Raw genomic sequence first — 16,598 nt, 5'->3', positions numbered from 1 at the left:
CAAGCACCTCATAATTATCAAGTTTGTACCAGTCACATACTTTCATCATCCATTCACGTACTGTGATACCAAACTTGGCATATTTGACGCTAGCGAAACGGCCGCGAGCGCATGATGAGTATGGCATGTAATCATGTTGCTACATGACTCGCATGCCATGGTTATCATGTTTGGATGTGTCATTTAGCTATGTCGTCCGTTCGCGTCGCGTAATACCGAGTTTGGTAAATGTGAATGTAGGGAAACGGCCGCGAGTTTGTCATGAGCGTAGCACGTAGTTATGTTGTTACATGACACGCACCTCATGAATATCATGATTCCACCAGTCACATACCTTCGTCATCCATTCACAAACCGCAATACCAAATTTCCTATAAGTGACGCCAGCGAAATGGCCGCGAGCGCATCATGAGCTTGGCATGTAGTCATTTTATTATAAGACACACATGTCATGATTTTCATGTTAGGGTCTGTCGCTTCTGTTCGCCATGCAATCATGCCATACCATACCAGTTTTGCAACACGCCATGTGAACGAAACCACCGCAAGAACTGCTGGACCATGATATGTAAATCATGACATTCATGACATGATTTTTGTGTTATGACTATTCAAATATGTTTTTCAAACTGTCATGTTATGCCATACCAAATTTGGCATCGATACCATTATCCAAACGGCCAGGAGAGCGAAAAGTCGTAGGTGGCTAGATAGATAGATAGATAGATAGATAGATAGATAGATAGATAGATAGATAGATAGATAGATAGATAGATAGATAGATAGATAGATAGATAGATAGATAGATAGATAGATAGATAGATAGATAGATAGATAGATAGATAGATAGATAGATAGATAGATAGATAGATAGATAGATAGATAGATAGATAGATAGATAGATAGATAGATAGATAGATAGATAGATAGATAGATAGATAGATAGATAGATAGATAGATAGATAGATAGATAGATAGATAGATAGATAGATAGATAGATAGATAGATAGACTCAAAATCTCTGAAGTTCGCTAATAAATGCTTCACATTAAACAAAATAACGTAACACGTAATGGATGGATGGATGGATGGATGGATGGATGGATGGATGGATGGATGGATGGATGGATGGATGGGTGAGTGGGTGGGTGGATGGATGGATGGATGGATGGATGGATGGATGGATGGATGGATGGATGGATGGATGGATGGATGGATGGATGGATGGATGGATGGGTGGGTGTGTGGGTGGGTGGGTGGATGGATGGATGGATGGATGGATGGATGGATGGATGGATGGATGGATGGATGGATGGATGGATGGATGGATGGATGGATGGATGGATGGATGGATGGATGGATGTGGCTGTACCCTTTAGAATGAGCGGTGGCTCACGCCACCAAGCCGTAATACATAGGGAAACTAAAACTAGATTTATTTTTTCCTTTAAACAGTGAGGTTGAGGACTGATACTTTCTTACTCACATGCTTTGGCTGCAAATACACACACTCAAAGTAAAGGAACACTCAACGACTAGCACATGCATTTGCGGTTAAGCGTTCAATTTTCACTCGTGCGTTGACTATAGCCACCAATCAGACCGTGGCGTCTCAACCCGCGGCTCCTTAAAGATAAGGACGCTACAAAAGATGTAGCAGGGTTTCTCATCAGCTCGCTTCTTGGCGATCAGAACTTAGGCGGTAGTGAATGGCACGCAGTGAAGGCCGGAGTTGCGGAGCGCTTCAGTGAGTGGGGCAAGAGGTGGGTGCGGGAAGAGCGCACCGGGATCAAAGTGGTCTCTAACGCGATTCTCCTGCTCTCAAAGCCGTTGTCCGGCGGCCCGGGAGTAACCGCGGCTCTTACTTCACTGCGCAAGAAATATTGCCGCATTCAACCTGCAGAGGAGAGCTCGCTCAGCCAGAAAGGAAGACGAAGCTCTGGCCCGGTCCTCTTTACGAGCGCCTTTCATTTTAATTAAAGTGAGCTCTTCTATATCAGACTTCTGCTGCGTGAGCGTCGTGACACTGGTGGAGGAGCTGAGTACATGTTCAGGACACCTTCCAACAGCCCGGGATCTAGTCCACAAAGACTTCCGCTCGTCGAAACACCCGTTCACCGCGCCAGCCGCCGCCTGTTAGGCCTGAACCCAGATTTCGGTCCTTGGACGGAAAACATGACCGCGCCCGGAAGCAATTGCCCCGCCATGACCAGCCCAAGCACGACACAGATGACTGTTTTCACCCCTAAAATTCCTGTGGACTTCCACGGCAACACATATGAGGACACAGATGACTGGCTTGAGGAGTTCGAGCGCACAGCCAACGTTAACGGGTGGACCGCCGCACAGAAGTTGGGTTACGTGTATAAGACGGGGCTCGCACGTGTTTCATGACTCGCGTGTGGTCAACGTCTGGCGGAAGTTACTGGGCACCTTCGTAAACACCGAAAGGCGGGAGCATGCACAACGACTCCTTGAATCGCGGATTCAAAAGCCAAACGAGTCTGTTGCTATGTTTGTTGAGGACATGGCTCGTCTCTTTCATCGAGCCGATCTTGATATGTCTGAGAGCAGAAAGATCAGCCACCTCATGCAAGGTGTCGAAGATCAGCTGTTTGCTGGTCTCGTGCGGAACCTACCTTCAAGCGTCGACGAATTTTAGAAGGTGCCGACCGCCATCGAACGCGCACTGCAGCTACGTACGAGCACCCAAACAACAGCAGACAAATCAGCGCAACCACCATGACCACTGTGACACCTGACTAGCGTTCTTTGCGTGACCTGATACGCGAAATTGTGCAAAAAGAGGTGAAGAAGCTCGCCGCCACACAGAATGACTGCGCGATTGCGTCGGTCACAGAAGTTTTTCGCCAAGAGATAAGGCAAGCGCTTTCACTTCCCGAGCAGAACACTGAAACAGTTAGGCCAACATATGCAGATATTCTCCCTCGACAGCCTAGATCTAATGTGCCGCCACCTCACCAGTACCACCAGCAACAGCCGCCAACAGTGCCTTGTACTACAGGGAAACGTCGACGCCGAGGCGACCTCCATTCCGCAAAACCGACATATGGCGTACCCCTGACTACAGGCCCCTGTGCTTCTATTGTGGAGAAGCAGGCCCCATCGTGCGGTATTGTCCTCATCGCGTTGCCGGGTATCAAGGATTTTCGTCCACTACCCCTCGGCGCTATTTCGACGGAAGACGCAACGTTGATACGAGCACGACGATCCCGCGGGACGTTTCTCTTGGGTTCCGGTCACGCTCGCCCTCCCCTGGTCATTTTCCCCAACCTAATAGAGGTAACACCACGGACATGGCGAGAGGAAGGTCCCCCAGTCCACGCCGGGGAAACTAAAAGCAGTGACCTTAGGGGGAAAGGTTGCGAACTGCCGAGGAGTTGAAAATCCCCCATTACCGCCGCACGAAGCGCCGCACATTTCGAATGAACCGACGAAAGACGAGACAGTCACCGCGGACATTGCACTTTCAATTGAAGGTCACGATATCACAGCACTGGTCGACACTGGTGCGGACTTTTCAATAATGAGTGCGAATCTGGCCGACAAACTCAAGAAGGTAAAAATGAAATGGATGGGGCCGCAAATTAAAGGAGCGCCGAAGGCCAGCCGCTGACGCCTACCGGAAAGTGCGCCGCCCGAATCAAGATCGGGGATTCATAATTCGTCGCAACCTTCGTTATTCTTTCTAAGTGTTGTAAACAGGTCATCTTGGGTATGGATTTCTTGCGGGAGTACGGTGCCATCATAAATATACAGGACGGTGTACTGACCTTCCCAGCGGACCATAGTGCAGTGCTGCAGCGCAAGCCCATGCACGTGATTGACGATGTGACCATGCCACCGTTGTCATGCCGCCTCGTCTCTGTCACGTGTAACACGCAGCATACTGGAGAAGGTGTTGCGGAACAAGTATCGACGCTTTTACTCTCTTCAGGAATCGCTATTGCCAGAAGTCTCGTCAGTGTAGTGTCTGGGCAAGCAGAGGTCCTGTTGACGAACCTAAGCATCGATCGTCTACACATTATAGAGAGTACCACAGTTGCATACTTCGAAGAAATTGTAGAATTCCGCGAGTGCTTCGCAGTACAATAGGCAGAGACGCCGGCCGCTTCAACACCACTACCTGTGGATGTGAGCACAGATTTATCACCAGCGCAAAGCAGAGTCTTGCAGATATCCTCGGCCAGTTTGAAGATTGTTTTTCATCGACCTCGAGGGTGAATCAAACGCCACTTACAAAGCACCGAATTATAACGGAAGAGACAGCAATACTTATTCGACAAAACCCATACCACGTGGCACCGAAAGAACGCGAAGCAATTCAAAAACAAGTCCAGAAAATGCTCGATGATGACATCATTCAGCCGTCGAAAAGCCCTTGGGCATCACCGGTAGTGCTAGTTAAGAAGAAAGACGGCAGCTTACGCTTCTGTGTGGACTACCGCAAGCTGAACAGCGTGACAAAGAAAGACGTATACCCATTACCGCGTACTGACGATTCACTTGACAGGCTGAGGCATGCATGCTTCTTCTCGTCGGTGGACCTGAAAAGTGGTTATTGGCAAATGAAGGTCAATGAGTGGGACAGAGAAAAGACTGCTTTTGTTATGCCTGACGGGCTTTACGAGTTTAAAGTCTTGCCCTTCTGATTGTGCTCAGCCCCAGCAACATTTCAGAGACTGATGGATATCATCCTATCAGGCCTTAAGTGGCAGACGTGTCTGGTATACCTCGACAACGTCATTGTTTTCTCACCAACATTCACGGAACATCTAAGACGGCTGCTATTAGAATTTCGAGCAATACGGTCCGCTGGCTTAACGCTGAAACCTGAGAAATGTCATTGTGGTTTCAAGGAACTCCGATCCTTAGGACATGTGGAGAGCCATGAAGGTGTTCGTCCGAACCCGACAAGATAGACGCCGTCCGGAAATTTCCGGTGCCAACAGAAAAGAAGGCCGTAATACGTTTTCTTGGCCTTTGCGCCTACTACCGCAGGTTTATCGCCAATTTCTCGCACATAGCGTCGCCCTTAACACGCATAACGAGAGACGACGTTCCATTTTGATGGGCCGAAGAGGAACAAGCAGCATTTGACGGTCTACGACAGCGCCTGCAGACGCCACCTGTGCTTGCTCACTTTGACGAGGACGCTCTTACCATGATCCACACCGATGCCAGCAACGTAGGTTTAGGTGCTGTACTCGTCCAGTGGCAAGACTCAGCCGAGAGAGTGATTGCATATGCAAGTAGGACGCTTTCCCGTGCCGAGTCCCATTATTCCACAACGGAAAAGGAATGTCTTGCTGTAGCATGGGCAGTTCTGAAGTTTCTCACATAGCTCTACGGCCGTCCCTTCCACGTAGTCAGTGACCACCACTCCCTTTGCTGGCTGACAAACTTGAAGGACCCATCTGGTCGGCTAGCACGCTGGAGCTTACGCCTACAACAATTCGATATGACGGGCGTATATAAGTCGGGACGGCAGCACTCTGATGCTGATTGCTTATCCAGGTCGCCTATAAAGCAAGACAATGTCTCAGAAGATGATGACATGGCATTTTTAGGAGTGGTCGACACGGTCACCATTTTGTATAAGCAGAAAGAAGACAACGAGTTGCTTCCTCTTAATAATTTTCTTAACGGCCAGTCTACAAGCGTTCCCAAGATATTTGCAAGGAGCCTGCCATCATTCTGCTTGCGCAGTGGTGTCCTATACAAGAAGAACGTTTTCCCCAGTGGAAATACCCACTTACGTGTCGTACCGACATCCATTCGCGATGAGAACCTGAGCGCTGCCACGATGAGCCAACCTCCGGCCATCTCGGATACACGCGCACATTGACCAGAATCCAACAGAAGTACTATGGGCCGAAGCTTCCAGGCACTGTAAAGCATTACTTTCACACGTGCCTCGATTGTCAACGACGAAAATCGCCACCTTTGAAACCAGCCAGATCGTTGCAACCAGTTCAAGTGCCCACCATGCCTTTTGCACAAATAGGAATAGATCTCCTTGGACCATTTCCGACTTCGCATACTGGAAACAAGTGGGTAATTGTCACTACGGACTATCTTACTCGCTACGCAGAAAGAAAGGCTTTATCAAGCGGAACCGCAGTAGAAGCGGTCCCAATTTTTCATTGAAAATGTCGTTCTGAGGCATGGTGCTCCTAGAATTATAATAACGGACAGAGGTACCGCTTTCACGGCCATGCTCCTCAAGTCAGTGCTTCAGCTGAATGGAACAGTGCATCGAAAAACCACCTCCTACCACCCACAAATCAACGGCTTAACAGAACGCCTCAACAAGACAATTGCTGATATGCTGAGTATGTACATCGACGTGGATCATAAAAATTGCGACGACATTCTACCATACGTGACGTTTGCCTATAATACGGCGCAGCAGGAAACTACACGAAGCACGCCATTTAGTCTTCTTTATGGCCGTGAAGTGACGGCAATGCTTGATGCCATGTTTCTGCACGACTGCGACGATACAGGCACGGATGTTCAAGCCTTTACCCAACGAGCTGAAGACACGCGGCAGCTAGCACGCGTGCGAATCGCCCGGCAGCAGAGTTACGACGCACAACGTTATAACCTGCGACACCGATACGTCACTTATCAACCAGGCGAAAAAGTGTGGGTATGGAGCTCTATTTGCCGACGCAGCCTTTCTGAAAAGTTACTGAAAAAGTACTAGATAGATATGTGGGGTTTAACGTCCCAAAACCACTATATGATTATGAGAGACACCGTAGTGGAGGGCTCCGGAAATTTTGACCACCTGGGGTTCTTTAAACTGAAGAAGTACTTTGGTCCCTACAATGTTGTACGGCGCATCATTGACGTGAATTATGGGGTCATCCCTGACAGTTCTTCGCGAACTCAAAAGTCTGAAACTGTACACGTTCGTGTACGTTGTGCGGATGAAGCCATATTGCAGTGAGCCAGTTGCGTAATAGGTCAACTACATACACCGCGTATTCTGTAGCCGAGCATCGGGACGATGCTCTTTCTGGAGGGAGGCAAATGGCGCATTTAACCTGCAGAGGAGAGCTCGCGCAGCCAGAAAGGAAGACGAAGCTGGTGGTTGTGGTGGTGGTGGTGTTGCAGCAGGCGGGGTTAGCCTGGCCTGCATGGCCGGCAATTGTTCTGCCTGAGCATCTCCTGAATTTGGAAAATGTCACCACGTGTCAGACAGCCCAGTGTCTCGCAGGAAGACTAACAAAATTTGTTGCACGTTCATCCTAGTTGCCGTGGGTCCTTCAGGAAAGATGACGTCATCAACTGTCCGGTGCCTATGACAGCCTTTTCGCAAGGTGCGGATCACCGCTGTTCTTTGCACATCAAACTGTGGGCAAAGCCAAATGAAATTTTCAATATCCCCGATGTCACCACAGAAGGCACAGATAGGGGAAGCGTATCTCCCAGTCTTCAATAACCAGGCCGGGGTGTATGCGGAGTCGGTTCTTATGCGGTACAACAGCGTCGCTTCTTCACGAGAAAGTCCATGAATTACACATGCTTTTTGTGGAAACTTGTAGATCGCCTTGAAATGATTGCGTATCACAGCTTTGTTGTTCTGGTAAGTCTTGGGAGTTCTTACTTTTGGAAACGATGTACGTGCTTCGCATGCAAGGGCATCAGCCTTTTCATTGCCTTCAATGCCAACGTGGGATGGGATCCACTGGAACTTTATATTAAAACTCTTGCCATTTCGGTGTTTGATTAGTGCCAGAGATTGCCTGGTGAACTTTTCTTGAGGTAGGCCACGATGCAGTCTTTGTAGCGCCGATTTGGAGTCCGTCAGCACTACAAGATCTCGTGCAAAAAAAAGATCGCAATTTTCGAAAAGCCGCCGTGATTGCAGCGCTTTCTACCGTTGTGGACGAAACCACGCGATCCAGACGGCCCGACCATGACACGCCAAGGCAGGGTATTCAGAAAGCCGCTGCGCAGCTATCCGTTTGTGTGCACACTGATCCGTCGGTGTACACTTGTAGGTGGCTGCGGTACATGGTGCTCAAGTGGTCCAGCGCAAGAAATTTTGCTTCCGCGGCTAGAATGGTGCGCTTCGCTGGTAGATTGGGTACGCTGAAGTTACACGCAACATACACAAAAGACTATGGCGGGTCCATAGGGCGCCGTTTAGGCAGTTTCAATCCTAAATATTGAAATGTGTTTAGTGCCGCGTTGAAATGTGAGCCAGTTCTTGCACTTAGCCGCCGGAGAAGCGCCGTGCCTGTGAAGGACTCGACCAGTCTTGACAATTGCGTCAATAAGGCCTGAGACGCCAAAAGGCGGAGCGGAAGAGACTCGGCATCATTGGTGACCTTCGTGTTTGAAGCCGCCTGAGGGACTCCCATCGCCAAGCGAAGGCCCTTTCTGTGCACTGCCTCTAGGCGTTCGAACTGGCTTGGTGATGGTGATATTACGGGCAGCTGATAAAGAATGCGGCTCGTTATAAGCGCATCATTCAATTTAAGCATGGACGTAGGATTGTTGCCCCAACGAACCCCTGCCATGCGACGAAGAGCGTTGATCCTTTGCACTGATGCAGTGACTATACCATCAACCGCACGTCGCCATAATAGCTTATTGTCGATGGTAATGCCAGGAAACGGACACTTGTTGCACAACGAATTGAGTGGCCTCTAATATTCAGCGACAGACGTGTTGACTTCCGTCGCGCTCCCGGGAAGAGCATGAAGGCCGATTTTTCCGCTGATAAAGATAGGCCAAGTGTCAACAAGTGACGCTCAATGATTGAAATAGCGCTCTGTGCTATCCGGCCGGGCCAAACGTTTGTGCTGGTACCCTGAGATCCAAATGCAGATGTCATCGGCGTAGATGGATATTTTAACTGCTTTCAGAGCTAAGTGCAGAGTGTCGGGAAGGCTGGCCATGGCAGCGTTAAAAAGCAAGGGAGATAGAACACTTCCTTGTGGGACGCCGAGGGAAACGCGTCTCTTTTCGCTCGTTACATTTCCAAGCTTAACACGGACACAGTGGTCTCTGAGAAATTCATGTACGAACCGAAGAGCATTTCCCGACACACCCATGGCTTGAAGCCTGTTCACGATGCCTGCCTGAAGCACAAAGTCATATGCCTTGGCAACGTCCATGAAGACGGCGAGTGTCGAGGGTCCGCTGACGCGGTGGTGCTCGATGTGGCTTAATAGGTGCAAAACACTGTCCTGGGCACTCAGTCGTGGGCGAAATCCGGTCATACACGATGGCCATCGTCTTCCTTGTTCAAGGTACCAAGTTAATCTTTTACATATTAATTTTTCCATCAACTTGGATACGCATGATGTAAGAGATACCGGTCGATATGACGCGAGGCTCGTAGGATCCTTTCCGGACTTTAGGACTGGCACCACCCATGCTGTCTTCCAAACAAATGGGATCTCTCCCGTGCTCCAGACATGACTAAATATGTCCAAAAGGGCCCTTTTTTGCTCATACGGTAGATTTGTTAGCATTTGATTGCTCATCAAATCGGGACCCACGGCACAGCGTCTTCTTAATTTGCTAAGTGCCATATCCAGCTATCGAAACGTGAATGGCGTATCCATCGTGTGAAAAAACTGGGGTGACAGAGGAATCGCCGCTTTTGCTGATCTGCCAGATGTGTACACGTCTGCGAAATCCTCTGCAAGGGTTTGCAAATCTATTCCTTGTTTCAAAGTGAGTGCTTCGAATGGCCTGTGTGTTCAGATCTTCCCAGAAAGACTATTTATTACTGCCCATATCTTTGTAAAGGGTGTAAACGTTGACAAACTCTCACAGAAAGCGGCCCATTGATTTCGTCATAGTTTTTTTTTTGTATGGCGACGAATCGCAGCGTTTATCTTGTTATATTCGGTTTTCGCAGACGGATTTCATTTTGTTCTCATTATTTTCCGCTCCGCCCGTCTACGTGCTGCGCAGAGGTTCTTTAATTTCAAGTCAGGAGCAGGAAAATGGTCGGGCAGTTTCAGCATCGAAGTTGCTGCTCGCTTGCTTTGCAACATAGCTGCGAACAGCTCACCAGTGGATTTGTCCAACGCTTCTCTGTAGGTGTCCCAGCGTGTTACATTGCAGAATTGTCGACCAGCAGTTTGAAATCCCAGGATATTGGTGAAGATAGGGAAATGGTCGCTGCCCATCCTGTCTGGAGCCGTGGTCGATAACACCAGAAGGTCCGTGGAGTGAAGTACAAGGTCTATTGCACTCCATGAATCTGGTGGCCTGAAAAATGTAGGTTTGCCATCATTCGCCACACATAAGTCAGCAGCATCCGCAGCTGCTAGAAGTTCCTTGCCTCGAAAATCTACACTCTTATCTCTCCAGAGCGAATGGTGCGCGTTAAAATCACCACAGATTATTCGAGGGTGGGACATCGAGTGCAAAGGTCCTTTAGGAAAGTCTCCATGGAGACCTTTTTTGTGGGCTTATGTACACCGATACCACACTCAGTTTTCGGTTTCCCAGGCACACTTGCACAGCAGCGACTTCCAGTAAGTTGGAACAGAGGTCTTGCACTGGTAAGGCGACGTGAGGTATTTCCCGCCTTATGTATATCATTGCGCTTCCATTTGCAAACGACGTTATGCTCGGGTTGCCGTGTCGGGTGTACCCTGGGAGCGTCCTTGCATTCGGTAGACCGGCTTCGGAGAGGGCTAGAATCGGTATTGGAATGTCGCGCAGGAAAAGGTTGAGTTCGCACAGACGTTTTAGAAGACCGGCGCAGTTCCATTGCATTATTAAGGGCCCTTTTGAAGGACGAAAAAGACCAGGTGGGTGAGACATTGCCATTATTCTACTGTGCGTTTGTGGAAGCATAGCAAAGTAACACTGACTCTAGAGCCAGGACTGCTTCCAACATATCCTTCGTTGAACTCGCAGGCATCTTAGCGACGTGTGAACGTAGTGCGGTGAATAGAGCGCGAATAACGTGCTCGAGGTTTTCTTGTTGTTTGCTTCCAGATGGTACTTGAGGTGGGCTCAGTGCATTAGCGTAAGTGCGCTTGGCGGACTCTTTCATGATACATTTCTCACCAGCGTTGAGCACTTGCGTAGACTCAGTAGCAGCTCTTCTCGAATTTAGGCGCGGAAAATTTCCTGCGTACTCGTTTTCCAAACCGCCATGTTGTGGCGCGCCGGACGTCTTCTTTGTGAGCGATAGTTCGTTCGCAGTCTTCGGCCTGAGGACAAACGTCTTATTTCTTCGCTGCGCAGCTGTTCGTGCTGGACATCGGCCGTAGCTAGCTGGGTGGTCGCCACCACACCTTGCACACACAAGTTTTTCTTTACTTGTACACGTCTTAAAGTCATGAGGCCCCCCCACAGCACTTACACCTTTGTTCCCCGCGACAGTGCTTAGCAACATGTCCAAAACGCTGACATTTAAAACAGCGTGGCGGCGTCTCCACGTAGTCTACCAGCTCGTGTCTGGTGAAGCCAAGGTTGATCTTCTCTGGACGTTCCGAATTGGGAGCGAATGTGAAAACCAGAGTCAGTGCGCCTTGATTCCCACTCGGAGGTTGAGGTTTGGACCCGTCGTATGATTCTTCTTGCGTGGTATACTCCCTGAGGTCTCAGGTAGGTTAACAGCTCTTCGTCCGAGTACCATCTTGGGACCCCTTTTATAATGCATCTATTTTTTATGTAGCTGTGTGGTACACGGGCAGATATGGCAAGGCCGCAGATAGTGTTGGTCTCTAGAAGCATATTAGCTTGGTGTTCTGTCTCTATATCCAAGAGCAGGGCTCCCTGTGCTGTGAAACGGCTCTTAACTGGGGCTCCACCGAGAATCGTTTCAATTTCCGAGTATAGGTCAATAGGATTCACTTGCCTCAAGTTAGTTCCTTCGGATGTTGGAGCAATTAACGCAGGAATGCCAACCGTCCTGTCTTTGCGATGTCGCACAAGGCGGAAACCACCCTCGTCCATGTCTAGATCGGTGAGGTTCACCCCGTTGTGGTCCCCGACGACAGTTGATTCGTTCTCTGATTCAATACTGTGTTGTCGCTTGTAGTCAGGTATGCTTGCGCAAACCAGCTAGTGCATCTGACCTGGTGTCACACCTTGGGAGGTCATGGCGGCGCTTTCCCTGATGCTTGTTTCGTTTCTTCTAGCACCTTTCGACGCGGCGGGCTGCGCAGCACCCGTCGGTCGCCGATACGGCAGGTACCTTTTCGAGTCGTCCGACGTCTTGAGCATTGCTGAGCCGTAATATAAACAAAAATAAACGATAAATGCAGACAGAGCTACTTAGCCAAGCAGCAACAGCTTTGTCGTCTTCTTCCTCGCCTCCAGGAAGACGAAGCTCTTGCCCGGTCCTCCTTACGAGCGCCTTTCATTTTAATTAAAGTGAGCTCTTCTATATCGGACATCTGCTGTGTCTGCGTCGTGACAATATAGAGTCCTGCTCCAGTGACGCTGGGACCGCTTGTGAGACACCGCACACGAAGAGCAGTGGGAAACTGAGGCTTGGTGTAGCAGAAATGTTTTTCGTAGACATTTAACTAGGAAGAGCTCAGGAACAACCTCTTTGATCGATCCAAGCACAGGCAGTTTAGTGAAAACGCAGGACGGAGTATTAAAGGTGGCAAGGCAGTTATACAAAAACCTTTGCGCCGAACCGCCTCCCGCTCCGTACTCGTTTCCTTTCACTAATACTAGGATTTCGATAACTGTGACACTCCTCTCGTTGAAGAGGAAATGTTCGCAGCTCTTACATCTATGAACCATAATCGCATCCCAGGTTTGGATGGTATAACAGTTGAGTTTTACGTCAAGTTTTTTGAAGGTGTTGAGGGGGGGGGGGGGCTTTTACTACTTAGGCAAACAGGCTTCTCCCTGAGGGGACTCTGTCAGCAGCTCAAAGGGAGGGGCGGATTGCTATTCTGTGCAAGGATAAGACGCGATGCACTGACCTGAGAGCCTGGCGCCCCATCACCCTTCTAAACTGTGACTACAAGCTGATAGCTAAGTGCCTGTCCATTCGACTCACTCCAATACTTAGTACTTTTTTGGGTCCGCACCAGGCATGTTGTGTCCAAGGTAGATCTTGCCAACTTCATGGTTTTGCTATTAGGGATATCATAGAATGGTTGAACTCAAGAAACCTGCGTGGAATTCTTTGTTCTTTCGACCAAGAGAAAGCGTTTGATAATATCAGTCATAAGTACCTCTTTAAGGTTTTAAAGCAGGCAGGCTTCAGTGCCAAGTTTATCATTATGGTCAGGGCTCTCTATTTTCATCCTAGCTCTGCTGTTGTAATACAAGATCGCGTCTCGGAGCCTTTCAGTGTGTGCCGTGGAGTCAGGCAGGGCGAGCCACTTTCACCCGCTTTCTACTTGCTCGCATTCGAGCCACTCTTGCAGAGGCTTTCTAAAAACACCAGCATTGGTAGATTTCCCCTTCCGACAGGTCCGCCCCCCCCCCCCCCCGGTGGCAATGTTCGCCTATGCAGGTTTCTTCTCTATTGTCGTCCAGGACGAGGCAACTGTCTCCACCATTTTGGATGTTATGGAGAGTACTGCTCGGCGAGCGGAGCCAGAATAAATAAGTCGAAGAGCGCAGTAATGTATGTGAACTGCGCTCCTTCCGGCCCACCTCCCGTACACGGCCTCCCTCCAAATAAGCGTCTACGCATACTGTGATTCTATTTCGAACCGGATGACCTGACTACCGAAAACTGGCGGATAACTAGAGAAAAGCTGACCGACAGGATTCGGGAACTCGGTGCCTTGTCTTGTTCATTTACAGCTAGGGCCACGATAATTCGATCGCGGTTCCTTAGTTCTCTCACGTGTGTAGTTTCAGTCATGCCGGCTAAGCCCCACACCAGGGTTCTCCCGGAAAATAAACTTTTCGGTTTTCTTTGGAGTCTTGCATCTGCGTGGTTGTTGCGCCCCGTGCTCAAGCAGCGCAGAGATGAAGGAGGACTCAGTATTCCTGACCTCTGCGTGGTGACCACGGCGCTACACGTCAGATGTACATGGGTAGCTCTTAATTCAGATATGCTCCTAACTCGAAGCTTTGCATCGTATTTCCTGAGCACGTGGCTAAGGCTGTTCTCGCCTAAGGCATTTTCTAATTCAGTGCCTCGGGCGGGCACGCCTTCGGCCTTCAGCTTTCTATGCAGGGGCCGCTTCTACTTTGGCCCGTCTACAAGAGGTCGACCCGGAGACAGACAGCTTCGATCGAACTCCGCGAGCTACTCGATAGACTCACTCCAGAGTTACCTGAACGCTGTAGAGAACATGACCAATCTCAACACAGTCCTAACTGGTGGTTTATTACTGTCAGTTTCCTGGACACCAAGCGCGTTACATTCATGTACCGCCTTGCCAGAGGGCGCCTACCCATAAAGTTTAGGCCCCTCACGAATTTATCTACAAAAGGAACGTGCCCCTTTTGCGGCAGTAAGGAGGACCTGGTCCACATTTTCTCCCAGTGTGCATTACCATCCGCCCTTTGTCGAAGGAAAGCTAGCTTTTTTAGTAACCCCGGTGTTCCTTTCGACACCGTTCGGTTTTTTCAACCCCCGTTGCGACGAGTGGTTAAGCAGTACGTGCTTCGGCTTGTCGAGTGCTCCTACCAATTGTGGGTGGTATGGTGCTGTGCCGTTTTTGGTAGGAGACGACCCAGACTTCACGAAGTACTTGCAAAACTGCGGAAGGAGGTCTGGTTCGTCCTCCACCGAGAGTGGCAGCGCCTAGGTGCGAAGAAATTTCATGAAACGTGCCACCGTTCTGCAGTGATTTTCAGTGAGTCTGGAAGACAGATGACCATCAATTTTTAATGACGGCGTTTTTATAGTTCCACGACTCAGCCTTGTGCGATAGCCACCCCAGAGTTTACTTTGTGTGCTCGTTCGCCTAGTTCTTTCATGCGCTTCGGTGATCTTGTCGCCTTGTCGGGCTTTACCCGCAAGGTGCGTGTTGGCCCCTTCTGCAGGCTCGGTGACTCTACTCGTCGAGGCGAAGGGTGGCCCCCTCCCCGTGAAGGGTTAATCCGGATGTTAGCCGTACTGGTTCACGAGGGTACGCGAAGTTTGCGTGCTGCGGCATCCGCTTCTGCACCAAACAGCAGTCCTGTAGTCCCAAAGGGACGGATTGTGTCTCGTTGGGTCCTCACGGTCAGGAGACGGGCCATGACCGCAGCGCACCTCCTGCGCTGCGTTAGCCCACCTTGCCAGGGTACGTCCGCTTTTTGTCTCGTGATTGAAATACCGTACCGAAGAATAGCCCCTAAGTTGGGTCTCCCGGGCTTGTACGCTAGGAAACAGGCCGCGCCTGTTTGGCGCCTGGCGCCGAGCGGCAACTCTTGCCAGGGTATGGCCTTCTGTCCGAAACAAAAACTTCCCCTCACACGACCCGGTGCTGGAAGACGTGCCGGGACAGTCGTATGGATGATGATGGGTTGATGAGTTATGTGTGACTCTGAAACAGAGCGCCTTTGGCGCCGCGTTTCCTTCCTATCTCACAACGGCATCATAATTGGAACGGGTATAATGACCCTGCGCATCGCCTTTTTAATTGCTAGCCAAACTTCTGGTCACAGTGTGTGCGTCAATCATTCCCAGTGCGTTCAATGCCTACTGCGAGTGCAGCGTGCAGGGCTTGCTACACCATTTGTGTGTGTTTGTGTGTGTGTGTGTGCGTGTGTGTGTGTGTGTGTGCGTGCGTGCGTGCGTGCGTGTGTGTGTGTGTGTGTGAGTGTGTGTTTGTGTGTGTGTGTGTGTGTGCGTGTGTGTGTGTGTGTGTGTGTGTGTGTGTGTGTGTGTGTGTGTGTGTGTGTGTGTGTGTGTGTGTGTGTGTGTGTGTGTGTGTGTGTGTGTGTGTGTGTGTGTCGTACGTAGCTGCCCCGCTCGTGATGTTTTTTTACAGCTAATGATGATTAGGTATGTATGAGCACTTTCTAATGGGTGAGCCTCTCGAACGCCAACATACACAAACAAGGTCAAATAGCTGACTGTAAACTGCCACCTGGAGGGGTAATATGCCAGTATGCGTCTCCTCCTCTCGTGCATCATTTTTTGCCAGTGAGAATGTCGAGAAAAGGTAGCCGGTGCGGAATTGAACACGAATTTGTCACGTTGGGAGAGAAAAGAGCGGGCACAGAATACGACGAGAATTCGAAGAAAATCGCGGCATATCCACGTGTTCCAGGTGTTATGACGAAACAATTGAGCCCCCGTGCCCATGGCGAAGCCCACCCTTCCACATCTTCTTTATTCCGAACACTGGTATAATTCCCTAATGATAATGGCGACTATGTTCGTCGTTCACACAATATTTAACATCCTCCGCGCCCCCGCATTAACAATTGCTGATGAAGAACACTAAGGCACACCAAGATCGAAGCACACACTGTTCAAGAGTACTTGTGTAAGTCCAGGTTAGTCCATATAGAAAAATTCGTGATATCCAACCGCGTCTGCTTTTCCAGTGGTGCTTTCGGCGATTGTTCCACACTCGTACTTCTGAGCGCGTTCACCTTGACGAACCTGCGTTGTCGTTGAGCAAGTTTATTTGGCATAAAAATTCGCACATAATACTTTTCCAGAA

The sequence above is a fragment of the Rhipicephalus microplus genome, chromosome 5, assembly GCF_043290135.1.
Source record: "Rhipicephalus microplus isolate Deutch F79 chromosome 5, USDA_Rmic, whole genome shotgun sequence".
In the NCBI taxonomy this organism is placed as follows: Eukaryota; Metazoa; Arthropoda; class Arachnida; order Ixodida; family Ixodidae; genus Rhipicephalus; species Rhipicephalus microplus.
Note: the sequence above shows the minus strand (reverse complement) of the source record.